This window comes from Myxine glutinosa, chromosome 11 (genome assembly GCF_964187855.1).
Source record: "Myxine glutinosa chromosome 11, kmMyxGlut1.1, whole genome shotgun sequence".
NCBI lineage: Eukaryota > Metazoa > Chordata > Myxini > Myxiniformes > Myxinidae > Myxine > Myxine glutinosa.
In genome coordinates, this window is record NC_136271.1 from 91949960 (window position 1) to 91977169 (window position 27210).

At 49.3% G+C, this 27210-nt stretch overlaps 2 long non-coding RNA genes across 2 annotated transcripts; both read left to right on the forward strand.

Moving 5' to 3' along the window:
- The first annotated feature begins 15719 nt into the window (after positions 1-15719).
- Positions 15720-15931, forward strand: LOC144888315 (uncharacterized). The gene is made up of 2 exons (XR_013620908.1): positions 15720-15782; positions 15890-15931. It is a non-coding gene; the product is annotated as an uncharacterized LOC144888315 (long non-coding RNA).
- A 4209-nt stretch (positions 15932-20140) lies between these two features.
- Positions 20141-20473, forward strand: LOC144888316 (uncharacterized). The gene is made up of 2 exons (XR_013620909.1): positions 20141-20319; positions 20432-20473. It is a non-coding gene; the product is annotated as an uncharacterized LOC144888316 (long non-coding RNA).
- Positions 20474-27210: the final 6737 nt, after the last annotated feature.

Here is a 27210-nt window from a genome sequence, read left to right on the forward strand (position 1 = left end):
AAGACGATGTGAATTCAGCAGTCTCGTTGCAGTGTTGGAGCTAATACTCGAGTCATTTGGGAGATATATGAGGGGAGGAAACAAAGAGGAACCTGCAAGAAGAGGGATGGATTGGGCTGGTTATAGGGCATGGTAAAGATGGTGAATGGACATGAAGATGACATAGAGATCGTGGTGTATCACTAACTTGAAACTCTGGACGCAAGAGAGGAATTGAACATCCTCAGGAATGCAGAACTTATATAAATAGGACTAAAGAGTGGAGGTACAGTGCCTTCAGAAAGTATTAACACTCCTTGACTTTTTCACATTTTCTTATGTTACATCCTGAATTTAAATGGGATTAAATTCAGATTGTTTTTGTGACCGATCTACACATAATACCGCAGAATGTCAAAGTGGAATTTCTTATGTAGAATTTTTTTTTACAAAATAATCAACTTGTCAATAAGTATTCAACCCCTTTGTTATGACATTCCAAATTGAGCTCAGGTGCCTCCAATATCCTTTGATCATCCTTGAGATATATGTACCAGTACTACTTCATTGGAGTTCAGCTGTGGCCAATACACTTGAATGGACATGATTTAGAAAGAAATACACTTTTCTACATAAGATTCCACAGTTGACAGTGCAGTTAAAGCAGAAACTCTACCATGAAGTCCAAGGACCTCTCTGTAAAACTCTGAGATAGAATTGTGAGGAGGCATATATTTGGGGATGGGTATAAAACAATATTTAGTGTTGAAAGTTCACAAGAGCACAATGAGTTCCATCATTAGGAATGGAAAGAATATGGAACTACCCAGACTCTTCCTAGAGCTGGTCATCTGAGCAACTGGGCAAGAAGGATCTGGATCAGGGAGGGAGGTGACCAAGAACCCAATGACCACTCTGACAGAACTACAGAGTTCCTTGGCTGAGATGGGATAACCTGGCGGAAGGACATGTCTCTGCTGCAGTTCACAAATCTAGGCTTTTTGGGAGAGTGGCCAGATGGAAGCCACTCCTGAGAAAAAGGAACATGACAGCACACGTGGAGTTTACAAAAAGGCACGGGAAAGACTGAGAGCACGAGGCAAAATATTCTGTGGTCTAATGAGACATAAATTGAACTCTTTGGCCTTAATCCAAAGCACTACGTCTGGTGGAAAAGAAGCCCAGTTCATCACCCATCTAACACCATCACTACCGTGAGGCATGGTGGTGGCAGCATCATGCTATGGAGATGCTTTTCAGTGGCAGGGACGAGGAGACTTGTAAGGATAGGGGGAACAATGAATGTAGCCAAATTCAGGTAAATCTTTGAGGAGAACCTGCTTCAGAGTGTAAAAGACCTTAGATTGTGGCGAAGATTTACGTTCCAACAGGACAATGACCCCCAAGCATACAGCCAAAGCAACACTGGAATGGCTTCAGAAAAAGAATGTGAAAATCCTTGAGTGGCTCAGCCAAAGCCCAGACTTGAATCCCATTGAAAATCTGTGGAAAGATTTGAAGATTGACGTTCATGGAAGCTCCTCATCCATTTTGACATAGCTTTGGCAAATCTGTAAGGAAGAATGGGAGAAACTTCCCAAATCCAGATGTGTAAATCTGACAGACATACACAAGAAGACTCAAAGCTGTAATCACTACCAAAGGCGCTTCGACTAAGTATTGGCTCAGGGCGTTGAATGCTTACGTAAGTTAGATATTTATTTCTGTATTTCATTTTTAATTGATTTGTAAGAAAATTCAAAGAAGTCTTTCCTCTTTTACAATATGGGTTATAATCACTACCAAAGGCGCTTCTACTAAGTATTGGCTCAGGGCGTTGAATGCTTACGTAAGTTAGATATTTATTTCTGTATTTCATTTTAAATTGATTTGTAAGAAAATTCAAAGAAGTCTTTCCTCTTTTACAATATGGGTTATTATGTGTAGATCAATGAAAAAAATCTCAATTTAATCCGTGTAAAATTCAAGCTGGAAAATAACAAAATGTGAAAAAGGTCATGGGGTGTGAATACTTTCTGAAGGCACTGTACGTTGCAAGCATGGATTTGGGAGTTTCATTAGTTGGGGTTAATGGAAAAACGCATGCATCCTGTTGTAACCTGGAGAGGAGGAAGGAGCAGAGCGATCAAAACCGGAGGAAATTCGGTAAAATAACAGAGACCACACGCCTATTTTAAATTCCAGCCATGGTATCAGGCTGCGTCCAACAAACTGATCAATTCTACCTTATAATACAATTCAAAAATTACTTCCCTCCTTGTCCCAAGACTCTCTGTCACCTCCATCATTAAGGCTGAGGTAGAATTTTGTTTTTGTATATGAAGTCGAGGCTCCTATAAGAGCTAATACTCGAGTCACGTGGGTGGATCAAGTCAACCGAGAATGTGACACCAACCATGAACTCTGTACTTGTTATGTCGTGTTGCCATTGCATGCTCTATGTACTGACAGTATGGCCTAGCTGGAAGTATGCACGCTTACCTCAAAGCTGTTTAGCCTGGGTTTGGATCCTGACATCACGCTGTTTAACAGGTAGGATGATTCATTAATATGTATGCCATCCCTCAGATGGATGTTAACCCTTGGATTCAGTGATTGGGCCTCGGAGGCCCACGAGATTTTTTTCTTGTTGAAAAAACTATGCTGTACAATTTTTTTTTGGGAATGAGCCTCATTTTCACCGACTTTCATGTTGTTACACAAAATTCAGTGACATAAATAAATAAAAATTTCATTCAGGCTCATGAGAAAATCTTCATTCCTCACTTATAACCTGAAAATCCGACACGAAAGCAGGCCTGGGGTCTTCGAGGCCCTGCATAAATGTTGTTGTACTACTATGTTATATCATTATTTTCTTGATATGAGCCTCATTATATGCTCCTATAACTTGGTTACAAATAATTCAGTGACAAAAATATGAAAATTAAAAAAACTTTACACTAATACATTCGTGGGGCCTCCGAGGCCCAATGGCTACATAGGTGTAGGATTTTTGACAGTTGTGGACATATCTTACTATAATTCACCAAATGTCCGTCCGTCCATTCGAAGGTACCACAAAAACGGCTCAACCGATCACAACAATATTTTTGGAGGGTATTCCTGGGACACCTGGGAGTAAAATAGGCTATATTGTTTTTCCAATTTTTCCAATTTTCAAGTTTTTCCAAACACGATGGAATAATATTTACTAATATGAACAGTGATGTGGCTTTTGTTGAAATTCCACAAATACTGTTTATTCTATATACCAGGAGAGAGTAGATCAACTCCTGATGAACTCTTCCTATATAAACGTGCAGCTCCGAAGTAACATGGCAGCATGTGCAAAGCGACTGAGAAACAGGTGTAGCAGCCGCTTCCGTGTTACAGATTCGGCGTGCACTCTTCACACATAAACGTGCGACTGAGAAAGACGTGTAGCGGCCGCTTCTGTTTTGCAGAATTCAATCTTTTTTCAAAATGGGTGCCATGTGCTGTTTAGATTTTGATGATTTGCGTGTGATATAATTTAACGGACGTTTATATGAAACGGATGTTTATATGAATCGTTAAAAAAAATTTAAAAGCCTTCAATTTCTGATATTTTGCCTTTTCATTTGGGCTTCCCAATTGAAGCCCCGCCCATAAGGTGGGTACCGTTGCTAGTACATTCTAAATAAAAGGATTAGTGAATCATACTTTTGAGCAAATACTCCTCCATGAGCCTCGACATTTTAGAGAAAAAAAGTTGAAAAATCAAGAACAAAAATATTTTTTTGCTCAAAAAAAAAAAAAGATTCATTACTTGTATGGGATTCTTCCAACTAATAGGATCAATGATTCACATTTTCTGAGCAAATACACATCCATGAGCATCGACTTGCATTGAAAAAGGATATGAAAGAAAAAAAATCGATTAAAAAAAACAATAAAAACATGACACGAATACATCCGTTGGGACTCCGAAGCCAATGGCTGCGTTTATGTAGGATTTTTGACGCATGCATCTAAGGCCCCAGTCACACTGGGCCTGCGACCAGGTTACGACCTAGTTGCGACCGAAAAATGTTGGAATCGCGGGCAAATCGTAGAAAGAGCGCGCGACTGGTCGCAGAGATCGTGGGTGATCGCCAGAGCAAAATCAGTCGCAGCAAGGTCGATGGTCATGTTCAAAACTTCTGACCTGCGATTCCAAATCGTAAGAGGTCGCAGACAGGTCTTCCATGGTCGTACCACCGGTCGCACATGGATGCCCACCAGTCGTGCATGATCGCGGGTCAAGTAGTCGCACGATTGGTCGTGCTACTGGTCCTGCCACCTGACGATTGGTGTTGCAACATGTCATACGACCTCACAATCGGTAGTGCGACCAGTCACGACCTGTCCCGACTGGTTGCACGACCTGTCCCGACTGGTTGCACGACCTTACGATTGGTGGTACCACAAGTCTTTAGCTCGCAGCTCGCAGGCTTCAGCTCGCCAAGGCTGTGCACGTTTACCTCAAGCACTACTACAACAACGTCGGCAGTGTCCCATGGCAGGATAACATGATCTAGGAACTGTTGTGTGAATGTTGGATTTTTTTTTTTTTTTTTAGATATGTGTATCATATATTGTATGCTATGTGTTTGATCTATTTTTGCATATCTATTTTGCAATGAACTTGTACAATAAACATGCTATTTCATGGTATGTCAGGAGAAAAAGTAATAATTAGTTGTCTTTATTGTGTGTGTATGATCTGAGTAATGAATGACTGGTTTATATTACAATGGAAAAAAATATTATTTTAAATACAAATTAAATCAATACATGTATACACAAACAAAGTTGTTTGTCAAAGTAAAATCTTTAACACAATAAAGTAATGTGCAGAACTAAGCTGCCAGGCCACAGCTCCCTTCTTGGGAGGCATAGCGAATTATAGTTTCAGTTGAAAAGCTCGACGAAGTGTACTCCTTGAGAGGTAGGTGACTACTGATGCACGATCGCAAGCCTTTAGATCTGATCGAGCGACCCATCTCACGACTGGCTGCGACTGGCTGCGATCAATCGTGCGAATGGTCGCAGGTCGCCACGATTGATCGTACGATCGGTCGCTGATCACGACCACTAGTCGCACCATTACCTACGATTGATCTTGCGATCGATCTTCTCCAATCGTTTGTGATCGCACGACCACGTGTACCACCAATCGTACAATGACCTACCACCAGTCTTAAGAGCAATCACAGTATGCGATCGCAAATGGATATCGTAGCAAACATTGCCGAATGGTCGTACCTCGGCCAAATTGCCACCAATCGCACGATCCAGAAAACGTACGATCCAGTGTGACGGGCTTAAGAGTTAAACAGGATCCCAGGATTTGTTGGTGGATGTTGAAGATCCTGCGGTGTCCTTCGCAAAGAGTAGGCGAGCAATCGCCGGCACCCTGAACAAATTCCAAGTTCCTGCCCTAACCAGCAGAGGTACAGCGACACCCTCAGCCAATGATGTTACTCCGCAACCTTGTGCTGGATACGGATGAAGAAGAAGATTGCATGCGCTGCTGTCGATAGCGCTGTTGGAGGGAAGTGGAAGAGAGGTGTTCTCCACCTAACACCACCGGCATATGTGCCTGTTCTGAATTGTCTTTGTCGACATTTGATTTGTGTTTGCTCAATCTCTCCAGAATGACCTGCAAAGAACCGTTGAAAAGTTGTTTCTTATTGAAAGGGTGACAAGATAACGAATCTCACAAGGGATTGTAACCTTTGGACCACCAGAAGAAGGACCATCCGTTAACTGTCTATAGTGACCTGAGTGTTAGAGTGCGTTACCTTTTCAGTGTCTTCGAAAAGACATTGCGATGAACATTGTACTGGGAAGCAATGGCAGCCTGAGTCATCCCCTCTTGAACCACCCGGATGGAGTGGGCCAATTAATATGGTGGTAAATGATGCCAAGCTATTCCTAACCAGACGGGTGGGCAATTTTTACAGGGGGTTTCACTTGATTTCTTGAACAGACATGTTTGTAGATTCCATGGGAGACGTGACTTGCACGTGAATTTCAATGAGATCAGTTCAGGTTTTAATAATTTTAACATTATCTGAAAAACATGTCCAATCTCCTGATTGGGTTTATCTTCCCGCAAGAGACTGTTTACCTAACCCGTTATCTTCCCTCAAGAGACATGCTTTACATGAGCAAGATATGTGATGAACACATTCCTGGACAATGGATAGGGAGTTAATTTCAGTTTAAAAGGTTTTGCTTAATCTTTTTATGTTATTGACCTTCCTCTGAATTAATTTCTGCTTTCGCAGCAACCAAGACGATATGCGTGTGTGTACACACATTCCTACGTGTGTATGTCCGTCCGTCTGTCTCCTCCATAACTCCAAAACCATGAAACCTAGCGGCCCCAAACTTTGCATGCATACACCTGGACCTCCAACAGATTGCAGGATGAAAACTGGGTATTTGGGTGTGTTATAACACCATATTTGAAGATGATTAACGAGATGCTCAAAAGAAAAATACCCGATGTGGTGGTTTATCAATATGGCGGCCTGCCATCTTAGTCGGCCCACTGCACCGAGCTGGCTCAAATGTGCTTTGCCTTGGAAACACGATCGATTATATCATTACATAATTGAAACATATCATCAAAATCTGTATTCGGATGAGGATTGGATGCTGCAGACTAAATAATGTCCAAATCTGGAGTGTAATCTGACAAAATTTACCATATCTAGCAATTGGTGAATGCTATTCAGGCTGCTTTTGCAAGCCATGGCGTTACAGTAGACAGAGCTGCCTTTTTGTTTTCACCTACCCATTTTTTCATTGAGCAACATTTTTGTGCGATATAATCACTTTCCCCCTTCCCCCGCCCCGCTTCCTCACACCACCCGTCTCTCTCTCTCCTTCCTGCTCCTTCCCCCCCTCGCTGCCCCTTTCCTCCTCCACCCTCCCTTCTTTCCTCTCCCCTCCTTCCTCTCTCTCCCCCTCCCACTCCACTCCCTTTGCTTCGCCCTCCCTTCCCTTCTCCTCACTGTTTCCCTCCCCTCCCTTCCACCTTTCCTGCCCTCCCCTCCCCCTTTCCCTCCCTCCCCTCCTTCACCCCTCCCCCTTTTCCCCCTCCCTCCCCATTTCCTCCTCTTCTCCAAATTCCTCCCCTGCTCCCTTTCCCCCCCTATTTCCTCCATCCCCCTTCCCCCATCCCTCTTTCTCCCCTCCCCCTTTCACCCCTCCCTCCCTTCCCCCTTCCGCCCCTCTCCCCCGTTCCCCTTCCCATCCCAATTCCCCCTTCCCCTCCCCCTTCCCCTCCTCATTTCCCTCACACTCTCCTCTTCTTTCTTCCTTTCCCCCTTCCCTCCTCCCACCTCCCCCTTCCCTCTGTTACGGATTCGGCACTTATTATTATTATTGCTGTTAATATTGTTATTGTGGGTTCTAAGTATTATGGGTATTGTTGTTTAAGGGAAATGGTTATTGTGGTTAAAATGTTAAAGGCGCTCATGGTATAAAGGAGACAGGAAATCGGATCGTGACCCAGAAAGAAAAGGCGTTAAAGAAGAAGAGTGCGTGAGGCAGAGGTGAAACGAGGCATTTTGTAAAAGCTCCGTACCCAGCGTGGTCGAGCGACCATGGAGAGTGAACTTTGTGTCCCGGAAAGGAATCTCGTGCGATCGGTGTTATCGCTGGAGTCGTGGGAAAAGCCTGCGAAGCCAGGTACAGGTTTGAGATTCCGGAGAATCTTCGCCTAGAGGCTGCGGCCCGAGGATGAACCGACCGCCATTTTGGGGACATCGCGCGTCATTCGTGGACCCTTAGTTTGCCGCGTCCGCTGGTCCCACCCTCCGGTGGTTTGCCGAGGATGTGTGTGTGCGACAGCGGCCTTTGAAGAATACGGTGCGGTTCGCGACTGCACGGTGTATGTGCACGTTTGGATAGCGTCTTTTGGATTCCTCTTTCCACCGCCAATTGGGGTTGGCTGGGACCACGTGACGGTCCCCGCCTTACCTACATCTCCTTACCCACCTCATCGTCATCGCCTCTTCGCCAGGAGCACCATTGTGTTCTAGAGACATTGAGAAAGGCTCTGTTTCAGTCCCTGGGGGTGCCGTGAGTTTGAGCTAGGTTACCATCTTAAGATTTGATTGTAGGGTTGATCGACCCCATTGTTGTATGGTTCTTTTTGTGTGCTTTTAATATAATATTTGTTCATTGACAACCAAGGGTGTGGTTTCCTTATTGATTTGGATTGTTTCCTTTGGTGGTTTCCTGGACGGTTTCATTAGTGATTGATTGCGACACGGAATAACATATTGTTGTGGATATGAGGATTGTATTTTTTTATTGTGTTTTATTAATATTGCTTGATTCTGGACCCTCCTGCCTCCAGTGTTGTGTAAAGGTCAAAGGGCGTCCCATAATTAGTCCATAAAGCATACACGTCAGCCAATCATAGATTTCCCCCTGGTTGATAGTTATATCTTTATTATGTGTATTAGGGTAAGGCCTTGTCTCCCATTAAGATGACACTCCATTGCACCAAGTGAAATAGAGTAGATTCCTTTCACAACCCCCTTTCATCATTGCCAAGCCTCGATTGCCAATTACATCCCCTCCAAAACCACCATTGAACATGTGCTCGGGTCAGGGAAGACAGGCGTGCCCGCCCGTCGTCATCAAGGGCGGAGCCAGAGGGTCGCGAGACCAACCAGGGCTGAGGTGAGCACACCGAGGGGCGTGTCCTAAAGGCCGGCGGCTTGATCGCCGGAGGCGCTATAAAAGCGTGCGCGCAAGGTACTGCAAAAAGATCATCCAGGGAAGCACAAAGCCTGCTATTCGTCGCCTTGCTCGCCAAAGTTGGACCAAGCAAGAGAGTTGGGCAAGAAGCAAGCACGTTGTTCAGTTGTGTGGTTGGACCAGACGAGTTCTGGCAAAGCACGCGACTTCCAAACAGCGGCAGCTTCAGCAGCAGCAGCGGCAGCCACAGCAGCAACATAGCAACTTGGGGCCTTGACGGCAGTTTTGAGCGGGGCCGCGAAGGAACGGCGGCGGTTAAACGCGCCGATCATGCTGCAGTACCATGGGACCTTCCTCTCCCTCCAGCCATCCACCTCCTGCCTTTCCATCCTTTTGTGTACGTGAGTTTGTTCAGTGTGTCTTGTCCATGGGTATTTAATTAAGCTTGTATAAGGTAATAATTGCACTGTGTCTCTAATTCTTCTGTATATTATTTTCTTATCTTTCCTTCTTCCTTGGTTACTTTGAGCATGTATATAGTAGGAATAAATTTAGTAGTATTTCCAACCTTTTTTTTCGTTTTCTTCTTCTTCTTCTTCACATCCGTGTCGCTTTTGCCTTTTCCATATTGAATATCTGTGGCGCGATCCAGCCAACGTTCGGGAATCGGGTTAGTCGGGGTAACTGTTAGGGCCGCGGGGCCTCCGCTCGGCAAAACCAACATCTTATCCGCGGTCCGTAACAATTGGTGTCAGGAGTGTCGGATTCGGACCTGGGACTAAATTTATTTAGCCCAAATTTTGGAACACCAATTGTACTATTGGCAGTAACAATTGGTGTCGGGAGCGGGGTCGGACCCGAAGCGCGCTTAACGCGCTCAAAATTACGAGCTGCCGAAATTTGTTTTGTTTTACAAAACCCCGAATTTTGAAATCGCGCCATGGCTAGTCAAGGCGATCGGATGCCGGTGGGGGAACTAGAAGAGGGGTTAGGAGTAACCCAGGATCAGAGGGAGGAGAACAATGGCAATGTGGTTGAGGGAGTATCAGGCGCACAAAATGGCGCTTCGCACATGGTGGCGACGAGGGTCGAGCCCGCGGTGCCAACGGCCTGGGATCCATTTCTTGCAAATTTGTTGAAACTTTTGACCCAGTAGGATGAAGAAAACAAAATGTATGCCCAGGGGCTCATATCCACCAGGGAAATTAACAACATGGGTGTTCAAATGACTAAGGAACAAAAAGAAATGAATGCAGAGTCAAAAAGGAAGATGGGGACCAATTTGGCAGTGGGGGAGAACCTTGTGGGCAGATCGGGCGAGCAGGTCCCAGGGGTGCACGACGAGGTAACGCGGGTCGAGAAGCGCTGGTTGAGCAAGGCGGAGAAAAGCGCAGGTAAAATGACGGAGAAAGAGACCGCGACCCGGGGTATGGAGCAGCCGGCGACCGCTGAGGTAGAAGAGGGTGTTTTATTAAAGCCTGTGGTCGTCGAGGGGAATAAAGAAAAAGCAGTAGTGGGTATAATTAAAATTGAAGAGACGACGGAGGTAGCCCGGGAATTGCAGGGAGAAATGGAAATGTGCAAAGTCCCTGCTCACATCACGATGCTGTGCTTAATAACACCAATGAAAGTTTGCAGGTGGTGTTGGAGCGAAGGAGGAGGATCCCCCAGGTGAGTCGTGCTGTGTATTGTGCGGGGAGATTTTGCAGGAGGATGTTTGACGACAAGAGAATTGTCGCGCGATTGGGATCGATATGGCACCCGGGCATTGGTGAAGGGTCCCGTGTGAGTGGAAATGGCACGCGTGTGGAAAAAAAGTGTGCGTCGGCGAGTGGGTGTGTTATAAAGTGTGGGAGTGAAACCGAGTGCGAGCGAGAATGCACGTCGGGGTGTACGGAGTGTGACACGAGGAGTGAGTTGGTGGTGGAGCGGGTGCGAGGATGCACGTATGGGATGAACGGCGAGGGTGTGCGAGAAAGCACACCTGAGTTGGTAGTTGCGCGAGTGCGAGGGAGCACATCGGAGCGTGGTATTGGGTGGATGCAAGAATGCACGCCCATGGTGAGTGTTACGGAGGAGAGGTGTGGACCGAAGTGTGCGAACGGCGAGTGCGCAAGAGTGTGCGCGAGAGGTGTGGTGTGTAACAGGGAGTGCGTTGGTGAAATGTACGGACGGCGTTGGAACGCCGGGTTTTGTGAGGGTCAAAAGGGTCACGTGTGCATGTGAGCATGCAAGTAAAGCATCGACGTTGGACGGGTTAGCGTTTAGGGCGACGGATAGCCGATGCGAGCACTCGGGGCGCGGTGCGCTTTGTTGGATGCCAGGCCCGGCGCGGATCGATGCTGCGTCGCTTCTCTTCGGAGCGTCGTTGCCGATTCGGGCTTGGCCCCGCCCCGCATGGTCGAGTCCGGGCCTTGTCGGGCGAGGCGACCGGTCTGGTTCACGGGCGAGTAGGAGGAGGCGGAACGGTGCCCCCTGGTGGGGACGGGGTTCCGACCGGGCGAGCCTCGGTCATCGGGCCCGGGACCGCAAGGTACCGAGCCGCGATGATGCGTGGAACCTCGGCCCGAGCATGCCTCCTCCCCAGAGTCGTGAATGCCGGACGGATCCAACCAAGGTGACCAAACCACCCGAATTCATTGCTCGGCTTTGCGAAGCCGAATTTTAATGATGTGACGACGCACCGAGGCTCAGATAAAGCGGACTGTGATGATGATGAGGATAGTGTTTTGGCCCCGAAATTAGAAAAACAAAATTTGATTATTGGCAGAGTGAGGATTGGCAGATTGGCAAATTTTTGATTTGTTGCATTTGGACGAGCAAAATTGGTAGTGGGAGATGCCCGATGTGGTGGGATGGCAACTCTGCCATCTCTCACATGGGGGCAAAGGAGCACTAGTCTTATGGGGTTTATGGCAGTGAAAACTAGCCCGGGAGGGTTTGGATAATGTGTAGGGACCTATAAGATGACCTTAGGTAACGTTAAGATTAGGTAGTGACTGATACCTGAAGTGGGGACGCAGGTAGGTTAGTGTGGATGATAATGACGTGGTATGTGCTTAGTTTAAAGGGAAGACGGGGAGCACTAAGTTAGCAGGGCAACAGGTAGATTAGATGATGCCGTGTGAGTGTTGGAGGTGTATTCAGAAGTGTATTGTGAAAAGTGTGTGAGGAACAGGTGTGATTGCACAGTGTATGAGGGAGTGATGGTGATGTGTGTTGTGTTGACCAAATGGTCCAGGACAGATGGAGGGTGCAGGTGGCACCATGTAAGATTGCACAGGTGTGCAACAACAGGTGTATGGAGAATGGTTGTGTGGAATACCTGGAGTGTGGAATACCTGGAGTGTGGAATACCTGGAGTGTGGAATACCTGGAGTGTGGAATATATGGAGTATTGGAATGGATGGTCGTGGAGTGAGTATGGTGGAAACTATGGAGTGGAGTGGATGGTGCGAAGGTGTGAATGGGGGAAGGATGGACCCCCATCACGAATACCCGGGGAGGGTAGTGTAAGTGTTAGGTAGAGGGTATAGGTAAATTGTGGTTGGATATTGGCATCTGTGGTGCGGGTGAAAGAATGATATTTGGATGGGTGCATTAGTGTTGTGGAAATGGCTGGGCGTGTAGCCTGTTAGTGTGTGTAGTTGGTTTGGGCACTCCACCACTGTGAGGATGTCGGCCAGGTGAGGCCGCAGGTGGGCTCTGGGAGCCGGTAGAGTTGTTGTGGATGGGGCCCGAGGATCCGGAGGATGGACCCGGGTAGCCCAGTGCCAGAGGGCACCAAGGGGTGACAGAGCCAGGAGGGGCCTTCCCCAGTTAGATAGGTTAGGGTGAGGAGCTAGGTAAGCTCAGGTGGCAACTGCAGTGGTGGAGGTGTGCAGGTGGGTAGACCTGCTGGGAGAGCTACACGACCCAGCCCGGAAATTGTGCAAGGGCACAGGGAGTTGAATCGGGGGAGTGAGACCCCAAATTGAGAAGCACCACAGTTTGGTCAATGGGAATTGGTTTTTAAAACCACATAGAGTAAGATTGCCAATGGTTTGGCAGGGAAAGACCCCGGGTAGTGTAAAGTGTGTTAAAGTCATTTAGAAAGTAGTTAGGATGAAAATCTCCTCGCACCATCTGCATCCACTCACCTGAGATGATGTATCTCCACACCATGCCAGGTTGTTTTAATTATTTTTGATGCAAATGTTTGGATTGTGAGACGCATCATGACGTGGGTGTGACATTGTGCTGATGTTCCCTCTCTGCTTCCTTATGAGGATTGATGATGAATTTGGTGATGGCAAATTTTGGCTAGAGGGATTGTGGTGACGAATTTGGAATAGAAGAAATATGGGGAAGATGTGACAGCAGTGACGAATTTGTAAATGTGTAGATTGTTGTACATATGGGGTAAGGGCAAGGGTAGTGTAGGTGACAGGGGGGGTGACGTACGGTAGGGACGAGCTTTCTCACTTCACTCTCCGTACGCACTTCACCTTGCATTGCCTTGTTTGATGTGTACCCTTGTGACCTTACCCCTCGCTCATCTGTCTCTCCCCCCCTTTGTCTCCCACATGAGGATCTGTGCGCCACTGGGCGCCAAGGGCGAGCGTGCGTGAGTCCGCCATTGTGCGCCCGGAACTCCCAGAACCAGCTGTCTGCATCAATGCACCACATTATGGACCACATGTCTGTGGCCGAGCACCACTTATGGACCCCATGGGTTGGGGCATGGCCCCTCTGCTGGAACCGGCCATGAAGGCCCGAAATCTTGCTGGCGGACCTTGGCCACAGGGCACCGATGCCCCACAGGTGAACCACACTAGTCGGCCCCTGTGGGCCATAAAAAAAAAAAAATGGACACGTTGGGTGCATTTCATTTTATTTCCACCAATAGGCCGCCAGTAAGAAAATGAAAGAAAGACAACATCAGGAAGAGAGTAATAGCCAGCAGAGGGAGCCGAAGAGCAAGAGACCACCTGCAGGGTTAGGGGTTGTTGTTTTAATTTTTATTCATGGACAGTGATGACTGTGCACCGATTGGTGCTTGAGGGTGTGTTGGTGCGTTTTGTGTGCTTTCATGGTGCATTGATGCAGAGCAGACTGTCTCTGCCCCCCAAAAAGAACAATCACAGGTCCTGGGTTAGTTTTGTAAATAAAAGCAGGGTCATTGTAAATAATGCTCCCCACCGTCAGTGTATAGTTTGAAGACCATTCCGCAATTCGGTTAGCTGTGGGCGTGAGTCTGTTAGGTAGGGTGCAATGGAGCAGCGGGACATATTTACCTTCGCAAAAGCGGAAGGTTATGTTTTGATCGCTGTGTATTTATTTGTATGTCTGTGTGTGTGTGTGTATGTTATTCGCATAACTCAAAAAGTATTCAACCGAATTGCATGAAATTTGGTGGGATGATTGGTTATTATACGGGACACATTTGATTAGATTTTGGGAGCAATCGGGTCAAAGGTCAAGGTCAAGGTCACGAAAAGGTCAAAATCGTATTTTTACCATAGCGCGGTCAATTTTTATCCAATTGGCATGCAACTAATGCCAAAATGTTCAGAATTCAATGCCCGATCTTGTGATATACGACATGACCCAGTGAAGACATTACCCTTGTTAGCGGTTGGGGGTCAAAGGTCAGGGGGGTCACGACCTTGCAAAATGTGCGTTTTTTGTCATAACTCGGTCAATTCTTATCCGATTTGCATGAAATCAGCACCAAACTGTTCACTGTTCTGTTCCCTACACTCCCATGCCAAGTACAGAACAGTAGCTGCGGCGAAGGTATGCGCTCTACCGAGTGCCCGTTCTAGTTGTTTATGTTTTAAAACTGTCGCACTCAGGGTCAGGTTAAAAGTAGAGGGAACTACACCTACGTGTCACACTAAGTTAAAGTTATAGGCTCGGGACGTGCCTAAGAGGAGGAGGGTGCAGTGTTGTGGATATGAGGATTGTATTTTTTTATTGTGTGTTTTATTAATATTGCTTGATTCTGGACCCTCCTGCCTCCAGTGTTGTGTAAAGGTCAAAGGGCGTCCCATAATTAGTCCATGAAGCATACACGTCAGCCAATCATAGATTTCCCCCTGGTTGATAGTGTTACGTGGTCCTCCCGGTAACTACCTGGTCTTGGTGACCCCCGGACCGTGGGAGGATCCCGCCAGAAAGATATCTGATTTATACGCTTTCGTAGCGCAATCAATATGAAAGACACAATAATTCAAGTCAATAAGAAACCCCACACCAAGGATCCGGATTACTTAATAATATATTCTCCATCCATCATCAGCAATCAACAATCCATCAACAATCTTACTAAGATGGCCATCTCATAAATTTCCCCCCTTTCCCCACTCACGACCCCTCAATGGTCACTGTCCCTCACAATGTCTCTGGGCCCCTCCAGACCAAGGGGAAGGTCGACTTCTCCGCACACGGGCGGTTGAACGAACCCCTGGCTGACGTGTTCCAAACGTGCACGTCGCGTACCGGGAACAGCTGCTGCAGTGCACACCTCCTTGCAAAGCAAAGCGGGCAAAGCAAAGCGCGGCTTGCAAAGCACGCGAGGCCCAAGGTGCGACCCGTACGCTTCCTTGTAGACGTTGAGGCGAACTGTGCCGGACGCTTGGTTCCGTGCACGAACCCACGGCAACTTGACATGTAATCGGTAATCACCCCGCACAGGTAACTCCTTTCGCCAGACGGGCTTTCAAACGCAGCGTCCCCCACGCTGCTCAATATCGACACCGCTCGCGTCGGAGCTGGGCGAGGGAGAAGAAGATCGCCGCTTCCCCGACCCCCGATCGACCTCGTGTCTTTTTCTTCTTCCGGTTCACTATCCCGTTTCCGGTCTCCTGTTATCCGGAGCCTCTCTCACCCTTTAACCACAACAACCTGTAATAGAATAAACATTAATAAGCAATGACATATGTGGTGAAAATGTAAGTTGAACCCAGGTGTGATGCTCACTTAAACCACTGGGCGGTGTCTATAAGACCTCGGGACGTCCGCGACTCGAGGCCACTCCTGCGACTTTATACTATGACATGTAGAATTGAATGGTACGTACCCACTTATATTCTAGGCTTGCTTGCATTGACTGATATATCCAATCTTTCTCATATGATGCCTTGATCCTGACATATATGTTGCATGGTGTATTTTACAGGATGATGTTACGATCTAATTGAAATTAAACCTATCTATGGGACGAGTTGTGGATTTGGTTGATTTTCACAACACTTAATTTCAATTATGATCTTCGGAAATGGCGGGACACGAGTCTTGCGATGGCCGGATGAACGCAGATCACAGACGAGCGTTCCCGACATTCTCCGCGCTCCTGCGAGGCCCACCTCGGAGAAGAATGACCGGCGGAGGACCCGTCGAGCTAGCTCCAGCTACGGAGCTCCGACTACTCTCGCCGCCGGTCTGCCTCAAAAGGACCGTATGCGATGGGGACCTCGCAAGCCTTTTGCGGGACCGCGTCGTCAAAACGCGAACTGCTCTCCTGAGGCCCGAACGCCGGAGCAGGCATGATGGACTCCGGCAAGACGCCTGGAGAACGATGCTACTGGGCAATGTCCTGCGGCCGAAACCCCGTCGGAACGACGGACCCGCTTGGAGCCGACGGCCCGACCAACTGATTTGCGTGCCTCGGCCCGAGATGAGATGACCACGCGAGTGTTCACGACTCCCTTGACTGTCATGCCGCACTCGGAAGCACCTCCACGCGCGAATCGCGCGCGCGGCACCCGTCGCGTGCACTGCTCTGTGAGGCCTACAATTCCGATCGCTGCTCGGAATCACCTCCTCCTACGCGACGCCGTACGCTGCACCCGTCGCGTGCACTACTCTGTGCCCGACCGATCGCTGCTCGGAAGCACCTCCCCGCGCGAATCGCGTGCGCTGCACCCGTCGCGTGCACTACTCTGTGAGGCCTACGAGAGGCCTACGATTCCGATCGCTGCTCGGAATCACCTCCTCCTACACGCAGCCACGCTGCGCCCAACGCGGGCACCACTCTGCGAGGCCGGCGATTCCAATCGCTGCACGTCGGAATCACCTCCTCCCACGCGAAGCCACGCTGCGCCCAACGCGGGCACCACTCTGCGAGGCCGGCGATTCCAATCGCTGCCCGTCGGAATCACCTCCTACGCGCGAATCGCGCGCTGCCCCATCGCGGGCACAACCCGATCAATTGCTGCTCGGTGGAATCACCTCCTACGCGCAAATCGCGCACTGCGCCCTTCGCGGGCACCACTCTGCGAGGCCGGCGATTCTGATCGCTGCACGTCGGAATCACCTCCTATGCGCGAATCGCGCGCTGCCCCATCGCGGGCACAACCCGATCAATCGCTGCTCGGTGGAATCACCTCCTACGCGCAAATCGCGCACTGCGCCCTTCGCGGGCACCACTCTGCGAGGCCGGCGATTCTGATCGCGGCTCGTCGAAATCCCACCTACATGTGGCTACTCAACGAGGCCGGCGAACTCCGCTGCCCGGAATCGCCTCAATGGAGGCTCGCTTGGCACCATTCGAGGACTCGCCGCAGCACGGATGAGTTTCTAAGGACGTCGAGCGGGACCTTCATAGCCTTTCACGACACTCGGGCTTATGCTTATGATAGATGATCGTATACCATGTGTATTCTATATGACTAACTATGTCTAAAACTCCGGACAAAACACGGCCCGAAAGCTAAACAAACGAGACGCTACTTCAGGTCGTGATATGTATTCGATCCTTTGACCCGAAAGCTAACAAACGAGACGCTACTTCAGGGCGTGATATGTATTCGATCCTCTGACCCGAAAGCTAACAAACGAGACGCTACTTCAGGGCGTGATATGTATTCGATCCTCTGACCCGAAAGCTAAACAAACGAGACGCTACTTCAGGTCGTGCAGTCTATCGCTGCCAAGCATGCTCGCCCTCTCGACTCGGCGTGCTCGCCCTCTCGACTCGGCGAAGCCGCACTGGTTCAACGGGCCGAGCTCAACTTTCGGTTTCCCTCGTACGCGGTGCGCCCTCGATAATACTTTTCGCTCGTCGGCCGGGTTCGTATTCCGTACACCGATCTCGAGCCCGCTCGAATGCTGCTGCCCAATGGACGCGAGACTTTAGATTTCGGAGTGCTACTTTACTCCGTCTGGGGATACCGCTCAGCTGGAACTCGCCGTCAAACCCGCCCGCACGCGCCCGGACCAATTGATGACGTCATCGACTAAATCACGCGTTTGCTTTACAGCGCCATTTAACTGTTTCCCGTGCTTGCGTCATCAGAGTTCGTCTACCTGGGTACCTCTACAGATAGCAGAAATACTCAATCTGACCGCCCCTGCCCGAAAGTGCGTGTCATAACGTGGCGGCCTTCGAGGGCGACTAGCCAACATCGAGGACTTATGCCGTTAATCGATAAGACACGGGGCATTTGGGGGTGCACGGTGACCCCATGACACGGTGACATTGAGCGTTGCGCCCGACTCCCTCTTCTCCTGAGCAAGCCACGTGGGCACCGGCCCGCCGGATCGCCCTTGACTCTGGGCTTGTTGCTTCTAGGACAGGTCGCCTGGCTCGCCTCCACACATTTCGAGACTGCGAGACGCCTCGCCCGGCCGCTGCCTCCGCTGCGTTCCCTCTGACCCAGACCTGTGAAGGTCGGCTCGACTTCGGTGCGCGGCTGTTATCTCACACTTCACGACGAGGGGGGGGGGGGGGGGATGGATGAGTGAGGGGGTGAGATGATGGTCCATCCATCCGGGCCATCCTCTTGGATGTCGATCCATCCATCCGGGCCATCCTCTTGGATGTCGATCCATCCATCCGGGCCATCCTCTTGGATGTCGATCCATCCATCCGGGCCATCCTCTTGGATGTCGATCCATCCATCCGGGCCATCCTCTTGGATGTCGATCCATCCATCCGGGCCATCCTCTTGGATGTCGATCCATCCGGGACGTTTTCCATTTCTCGATCTCGACGTTTTCTCTCCGGGACAATCCCTCCGGGACGGTAGCCGTTATAGCCGGTATCGCCGCGTAGTCAATAGGACGGGCCATGGATACAATCCATCCGGGACGTCTCTCGGTAGCCGGTACGGCCGAACGGGCCATGGATGGACAATCCATCCGGGACGTTCTCTCGGTAGCCGGTAGCCAGTATAGCCGATCTTCTCCGATCCTCTGCGCGCTGTGCTGCAGGTCGGGAGATTCTGCGCGCTTCGCTGGGAAGGCGCATTTCGGTCGTTTTGTGTGTCGTCGTAATCTGCCATGCCGGTCGTTCGGGCAGCCTACGGAGGGCACTCGTGGCAAACGTTTTGCTTGAAACGATTTGCCGGAGCTTGTAATTCGTACGCGCTGCCGTCAGAGAGCGCTCGAGTCTCGTGATTTCAAAACAGGGGGACTCCGGGGTATCGCGTAACTCTCGTTATGGCTCTCGTTGGTTCTCTCCCTCGGCAATTCCATGACATGGATCTAATGTGGATCGACCATGTACCCTTGGGAGCCAAGGCAGGTACAGACTTACTGTAATGGACTTACTGTAATGGCCTCCTGTCATGTAATCTTACTTACTGTTACAACTCCTAGGCCGGTACAGACTTACTGTAATTGACTTACACTGTCATGGCCTCCTGTCATGTAATCTTACTTACTGTTACAGCTTACTGTAAAGAGGCTTACTGATTTACACATCTTCCACATCGACACATCTTCCTGTAATGTGTTGCCTTGCGACGAATAGACATGGCTTACTGATTTACACATCTTCCACATCGACACATCTGCCTGAAATGCGTTGCATTGCGACAAATGGACATTCGCTCTTTGACAAGGTACACCTTATGTAATGAGTTGCATATCGCAAAGGTACACCTTATCCAGCACATAGGCCTGTGAGACTAGACTATTGTGACCCACAGGCTCATCGTCTGCCAGTATCGGACATGTTTGCTAACCAGGCTATGAGTGCGCCTAGAGAACATCTGCCGTCCCTCCCTTCGCCTGATACACCCCTGCCTGAAGTGGTGAGGGCACTGAGGTGCCCCTCCGACACCTGCCTCCAGCGGCTACTCCGAAGCAGGGGACTCCGGATTTGGGGACGTCGTACCCGGTAGTTTCCGAACCTGTGCTGGCAGGGTAATTCGCCACACTGACCTCTACGGATGGACCGACTGACCTGTACTACTGATAATGGATTTGTTTCGTATAGCGCCACACTGACCTCTACGGATGGACCGACTGACCTGTACTACTGATAATGGATTTGTTTCGTATAGCGCTTTCCAGGAAGCCCTAAAGACGCTTTGACAGTGTGCGAAACATAACACAATGGCGCAAAGACAAGAATCAATAGGGATATTTCTTTGACACCCTAATAATGATATAATGACTTCCTCTACCCATTAATGCTGACGCGCGCTCGCTTCCTGCCTAGTGGCAGCATAGTTCTAACGGCGGGGAGAATGTGGTGAAAATGTAAGTTGAACCCAGGTGTGACGCTCACTTAAACCACTGGGCGGTGTCTATAAGACCTTGGGACGTCCGCGACTCGAGGCCACTCCTGCGACTTTATACAATGACATGTAGAATTGAATGGTACGTACCGTACCCACTTATATTCTAGGCTTGCTTGCATTGACTGATATATCCAATCTTTCTCATATGATGCCTTGATCCTGACATATATGTTGCATGGTGTATTTTACAGGATGATGTTACGATCTAATTGAAATTAAACCTATCTATGGGACGAGTTGTGGATTTGGTTGATTTTCACAACAACATGAATAGTAACTCCTCTAAATCCGGGATCCGTAACAATAGTTATATCTTTATTATGTGTATTAGGGTAAGGCCTTGTCTCCCATTAAGATGACACTCCATTGCACCAAGTGAAATAGAGTAGATTCCTTTCACACCCCCCTTTCATCATTGCCAAGCCTCGATTGCCAATTACATCCCCTCCAAAACCACCATTGAACATGTGCTCGGGTCGGGGAAGACGGGCGTGCCCGCCCGTCGTCATCAAGGGTGGAGCCAGAGGGTCGCGCGACCAACCAGGGCCGAGGTGAGCACACCGAGGGGCGTGTCCTAAAGGCCGGCGGCTTGATCGCCGGAGGCGCTATAAAAGCGCGTGCGCAATGTACTGCAAAAAGATCATCCAGGGAAGCACAAAGCCTGCTATTCGTCGCCTTGCTCGCCAAAGTTGGACCAAGCAAGAGAGTTGGGCAAGAAGCAAGCACGTTGTTCAGTTGTGTGGTTGGACCAGACGAGTCCTGGCAAAGCACGCGACTTCCAAACAGCGGCAGCTTCAGCAGCAGCAGCGGCAGCCACAGCAGCAACACAGCAACTTGGGGCCTTGACGGCAGTTTTGAGCGGGGCCGCGAAGGAACGGCGGCGGTTAAACGCGCCGATCGTGCTGCAGTACCATGGGACCTTCCTCTCCCTCCAGCCATCCACCTCCTGCCTTTCCATCCTTTTGTGTACGTGAGTTTGTTCTGTGTGTCTTGTCCATGGGTATTTAATTAAGCTTGTATAAGGTAATAATTGCACTGTGTCTCTAATTCTTCAGTATATTATTTTCTTATCTTTCCTTCTTCCTTGGTTACTTTGAGCGTGTATATAGTAGGAATAAATTTAGTAGTATTTCCAACCTTTTTTTTCGTCTTCTTCTTCTTCTTCACATCCGTGTCGCTTTTGTCTTTTCCATATTGAATATCTGTGGTGCGATCCGGCCAACGTTCGGGAATCGGGTTAGTCGGGGTAACTGTTAGGGCCGCGGGGCCTCCGCTCGGCAAAACCAACATCTTGTCCGCGGTCCGTAACAATATATATCTTTCTGCCGGGGTTCCTCTCGGGGTTCGGAGGTTACTGAGACCAGGAGATTGCAGAGGCCCCCTTAACAGTTACTGTGTGTGTGTGTGTGTGTGTGTGTGTGTGTGTGTGTGTGTGTGTGTGTGTGTGTGTGTGTGTGTGTGTGTGTGTGTGTCTGTGTGTGTATGCTACTGTGTGTGTTACTGAAACTGAACGAAACTGTTAGCTGAAGGAGGAAAATAATGTCATTGTCCCACACGAATGGTTTATTAAATTGCAGAAGCATAGCCTGGTACTTCGTAAGCAGTTTGTGAGTGCAACTTCCATGGGATAGGGTGTCCACTGCAGCAGAGACCACTGTACCTGCGATCTATTTTTAAAATTCATTCTATATGATGGATACAGATTGCGTATAACAATTTTCCATCAGGAAGCGATTCATTGTTCCCCAGCAATGCCGGGTACTTTTGCTAATGGGGCAAAACAGTGTTATTTAGATAGGGTCCATAAGGATAACTTCCCCAGTGTGTGCTTGCCCTCCTGTGATCTTCCCTCCATCTTTATTACAAAGTAAAATCCATGTCACAAACACTCCATTCACCCACGACACCAGCAGGGCTCGCAATACCTGAAAATTTGCCTATCGGTAAAGGAACCCCGCCCAGCCGAACATTCCTGAAGGAGGGCTAGGCCACGCCCTGAGCTTCGTCATTGGGCATCAAGAATGGCTGTGAAGCCATGCCCCGAAGGACGATTGGTTGGAACGATTCAATGGTGCTGGGCCATTGGTAAAAAGGATGACTTCATCGAGACGCGAGAGAGGAAAAGAAAAGGAATCGCCATTTTCCCTCTCTCTCGTGGCCCTGGTTGCATCAGCGACCAGTTGGATTCTGTCTCGCTCTTCTCTCTCCTCTCTTGGCCCCGGCAGAGTTGGTGGAAGGTTGCTTTTTATATTGCTTTCCCTGTGCCTTCGGCGAAGGCGTCTGCGCTTTGGGCGAGTGATAGGAGCCCGGTGGATCATTACGATTGGATGAGGAGGAGGGATTTTGGCCGCCGCTCTGCGAGTCGATGGCTGCTATGGGTGCAACTGCATGCCATCTTGTGCACTTCACGCGCAGTGACTCCCGTTCGATGACCACCAGACTTTCAAGGACCATTTGAGGACGCCAGGCTGAGTACCGTCCAACGCACCATACAAACACATTTTCTTTTATTTGTCTTCCCTTGTCGTGTCTCTGTGTCCGTGTGGAGGGTCTCTCATTTAGGAATTTAGCTTACCTCATCTTCCCTGTTACTTGGCATTATTTTAATAAACCCAGTATTTATTGCATTCCACTGTCGTGCCTGTCTTGTTTGTTTCAGTGTTCATGGGTTTGGATAAACCCCCGACGCGACCGTCTGTTCAGGACGTTCAGGACCTCCGTTTCCCATACGCACCATACAAAGGGCAATGATGTGTGTGTTTGTGTGTGTGTGTGTGCGTGTGTGTGTGTGTGTGTGTGTGTGTGTGTGTGTGTGTGTGTGTGTGTGTGTGTATGTGTATATATATATATATATATATATATATCTATTGTTACGGGCGTCGAGAATGAGGACCTGAGTCCCAAACGTCACTCCCGACTAAGTGTGTTATAGGGTGACTAATGTCAGCGACCCCAAGTCGTATCCCCAACCCGAGGTTGGCCCGCAAGCCGAGGCCGAGGCCCGCAAGCTGGCTGAGCAGTATTTGTAAGCTTGAACTTTTGATTTAGTGCAAGCAGTTTAAACTGCCACACTGTCAGCTCAGGGGGAGCTTGCAACCCGATCCGAAAAAGGCCAGTGAAACAAAATGAAACACTATCAATTTACTTTTTTTTTTTTTTTTTTTTTTTGTATACAAGATCGAGGCTCGTGAAAGAGCGAACATTAATCACACAGAAAGACAAACCGACACATAAAACATATAACATCGGGAGCGGTAGACAAGATGGGGAGAGAGGGGGAAGGACACAAACACAACATTTGAGAGCAGGGACCGAGAGACATGGAGACATCGAGAGATCTGAGAGAGGGCGAGGGCTTTGGGGGGGGGGGGGGGCATGGGAAGGGGGCGGTGGGAGAGGTATAAAACATATGGACACTGCCAGGACTTCCAGGAAAGAAGTTGGAATTTCAAACAAGGTGGATCTGGGGTGAATTAGCGGGGGTAGAAAAGATCAAGGTTTTGGATGGGGGAAGATAAGAGATGGTGGTGAACAGCTGTTTTAAAGACCTGGAGGGAGGAGTGGGATTGAAGGGAGTGAGGGAGTTTGTTCCAGAGGCGGGAGAAAAGAGGAATGAAAGAGTGAAGGTGAGCAGAGAGCCGAGATTTCGGCAGTTTAACCATCAGAGGGTTGCTGGCAGATCTTGTGCGACCTGTAGGAATATTTGGGGGACAGAGCACAGAGAGAGCTGGGGGTGCAAGGCCGGAGAGGAGTCGGTAGAAGACAGAAAGACCACCTACCTGCCTGCGGTGAGTGAGTGAAAGGCCCTCAGAGATAGCTTCATCGCGGGAGATTCCAATAATTCTGAAAGCTTTGGTTTCAACAGCGTGAAGCCGAGCTAGGTGTGAGGCAGGAGCACCGGCCCATAGGGGAGAACAGTATTCCATTGAGCTGCGGATGAAAGCCTTGTATGTGGTGAGGAGCTCAGGTGTGCCGAGGAAGGACTTCGCATGACGGAGGATGCCCAGTCGGCGACTGGCTTTGGAGGCCAGCTTGGAAATGTGGTTTTCCCAAGAAAGATCATGGCAGATAGTGAGACCCAAAATCTTGAGCGACAGAACTTCTTGGAGAGGATTGTTGAGAAAGTAGATGGGAGGGTTGTCCAGTCGATCTTTTCGGAGAGACATAGTAAGAGTGTGAGATTTGTCAGGATTGAAAGACATGTTCCACTTGTTTGACCAGTCTGTGATTTTGTCCAGGTCTTCAGAGAGTGAGGAGGCAGCAGACTGCCGATCTGAGGGAAGAGGAATGGAGCGGCAGAGAGTGGAGTCATCAGCAAAGAGATAGAGAGGATTTTCGAGAGAGTCAGAGAGATCATTGATGAAGACCAGAAAAAGCACGGGGCCCAGAACACTGCCTTGGGGAACTCCAGCCTGAACAGGAAGAGGAGATGAGAGAAACCCATTCAGGGCCACACGTTGACGACGACTAGAGAGGAAGTCCGCCAGCCATGCGTGGAGATTTCCATGGATACCAAAGGAGGAGAGTTTGGTGAGCAGAGCGGGGTGCCAGACCGTGTCGAAGGCACGTGATATGTCGAGGGAGACAGCTCTAATTTCCTGTTTGGCATTGAGGACCTCCATCCATTGTTGAGACAGCAGAAGCAGCATGTCCAGAGTAGAGTGACCTGGTCTGAAACCAAATTGATGATCAGAGATCAAGCCATTGGAGAAGAGGAAAGATTTCATATCCGAAGCAATGATGGATTCCATGACTTTGCTGATAATTGGGAGAAGGCTGATTGGTCTGTAGTTGCTAGGATCTGTTTTTGCACCTTTTTTGTGCAAAGCGGTGATGTTGGCTGATTTCCAAGCAGATGGCAGTTGACCTTGAGCAAAAGAGAGGGTGAAGAGAACAGAGAGAGGGTGAGATAGAGCAGCAGAGCAGGATTTTAGGACCCGTGGGCTGATGCCGTCGGGTCCAGTTGCAGAATCAGAGTCGAGGGTTGACAGAAACTTTTCCACCTTGTCAGGAGGAAAGGACACGGAGTCCAGGAGCAGCAGGGTACGACTGGGTATGGTGGGTACAGAGAGGGATGGGTTTGGGACACAAGATTTAGAGGCAAACACAGAGTTGAGGCATTCAGCTTTTTCACGTGCGGAGTCAGCTGTGTAGCCGTTTGAGGTAAGGGTGGGGATGGAGGGGGAACAAACACCAGAAACGGATTTGACCAGACGCCACCAGGATTTGGAAGAGGGAGACAGATAAGAGAGTTCGGTCTTGAGAACGGAGAGATATTGTTTCCTGGCTCTCCTGAGGGTGGACACACACTTGTTTCGGGCTTTGTGAAAGGAAATGAGATTTCCTTCCGTTGGATTTGCTTTCCAGGAGACGAAGGCAAGTTGTTTCTGGGCAACAGCCTCACCACAAGATTCCGTGTACCATGGACGGGAGGAAGGGTATGACACCTGAAGACGAGATGGGATAAATCTGTGCATGAGAGAGAGCAATTTACTTTGGAAGAATTCCCAGGATGAGTTGATGTCAGAGGTGGTAGAGATGGGAGACCAGTCCAGATGATTGATGGCTGCTTGAAGACCGTGCCAGTTGGCCTGAGTGAAATGCCAGACTCGTCGACGCTGAGCAGGCTCCCTGAGGATGGTCAGAGAGATGTCCACTTTAACAAGGACATGATCAGATGATCCGATCGGAGCAGAAGAAGAGCAGCAGACATTTTCAGGGAAGTTAGTCATAACCAAGTCCAGAAGAGAAGATGTTCCGTTGACTGAGATCCGGGTCGGGAAATTGACAGATTGTGTCAGTCCCAGTGAGTCGCAGAAGTCCTTTGCTGAGGAGCCATGGCTGGTGAGAGAGGTACCCACACCCAGCCAACTGGCATGATGACAGTTGAAATCACCACATATGAGGAAGAGAGAGTTGGGATGAGTAGATAGAAGTTGGTCCATATCATCAGACAGCGAGATGTAGATGGAGTCATCACTGTTTGGTGGACGGTACAACACACATATGAACAAGAGGTGGGAGCGAAGGGGAAGCCGTAGCCAGAGGTATTCCTGGGGGTGAGGTGGAGAGAGTGCAGTGCAGGGCGAGTGAGGAAGAGAGTTTTTGATAAAGATAGCAACCCCGCCTCCAGGACGAGGCTCAGGTCTATCATACCGGAGGAGGGAGTAGCCCGGGAGAGATACTATGGAATCAGAGACATCATAAAGGAGGAAAGTTTCTGTTAAGCAGATCACGTCTGGTTTGACAGAAGCAACCTGTATGGAGAGATCAGTTAAGTTTGAACGAAGGCCGCGGATGTTTGAGGTCCATACCGTTAATGAAGAGGAATGGGGAGCATCAGATACAGAACAGGGGGGAGGAGGGGTAGGGTAAGATGTGGAAGAGGTGGAAGAGATAGGGAGAGCTGTTGAAGGTGTGTCAGAGATTTCAGAATAGCTCGGAGAAAGGGAAGGATGGGGCGGACAAAAGGTTTGATGGTGATTGGGTGAGCCACAATGAGGTGTTATTTGAGGAGGGGGAAGAGCGAGGCAGAAGGTTGGGGGAGATGGAGGTGAGAGTTTGAAGGGGGAAGAAGCGGGGAGGACGCTTTGAGGAGGGGGAGGGGGAGTGAGAGGGGGGAAATTGAGAAGCAATGAGGGTGGGGAGATTTGAAGGGGAGGGGTGAGGGGGGAGTTTGGGAGGGAAGGGACAAGGGGAGGGATTTGAAAGGGATGGGATATGGGGGAGATTTGGAGGGGAGGGGTGAGGCAGGAGTCTAGGAGGGGAGGGGCGAGGGGGCGTCTTGGCGGGGAGGGGTGAGGGGGTAGTTTATGAGGGAGGGGGCAAGGGGGGAGATTTGAAAGGGATGGGTGATGGGGAAGATTTGGAGGGGAGGGGTGATGGGGAAGATTTGGAGGGGAGGGGTTATGGGGAAGATTTGGAGGGGAGGGGTGAGATTGGATTTTTGAAAGTGTACGATTTATGGGAA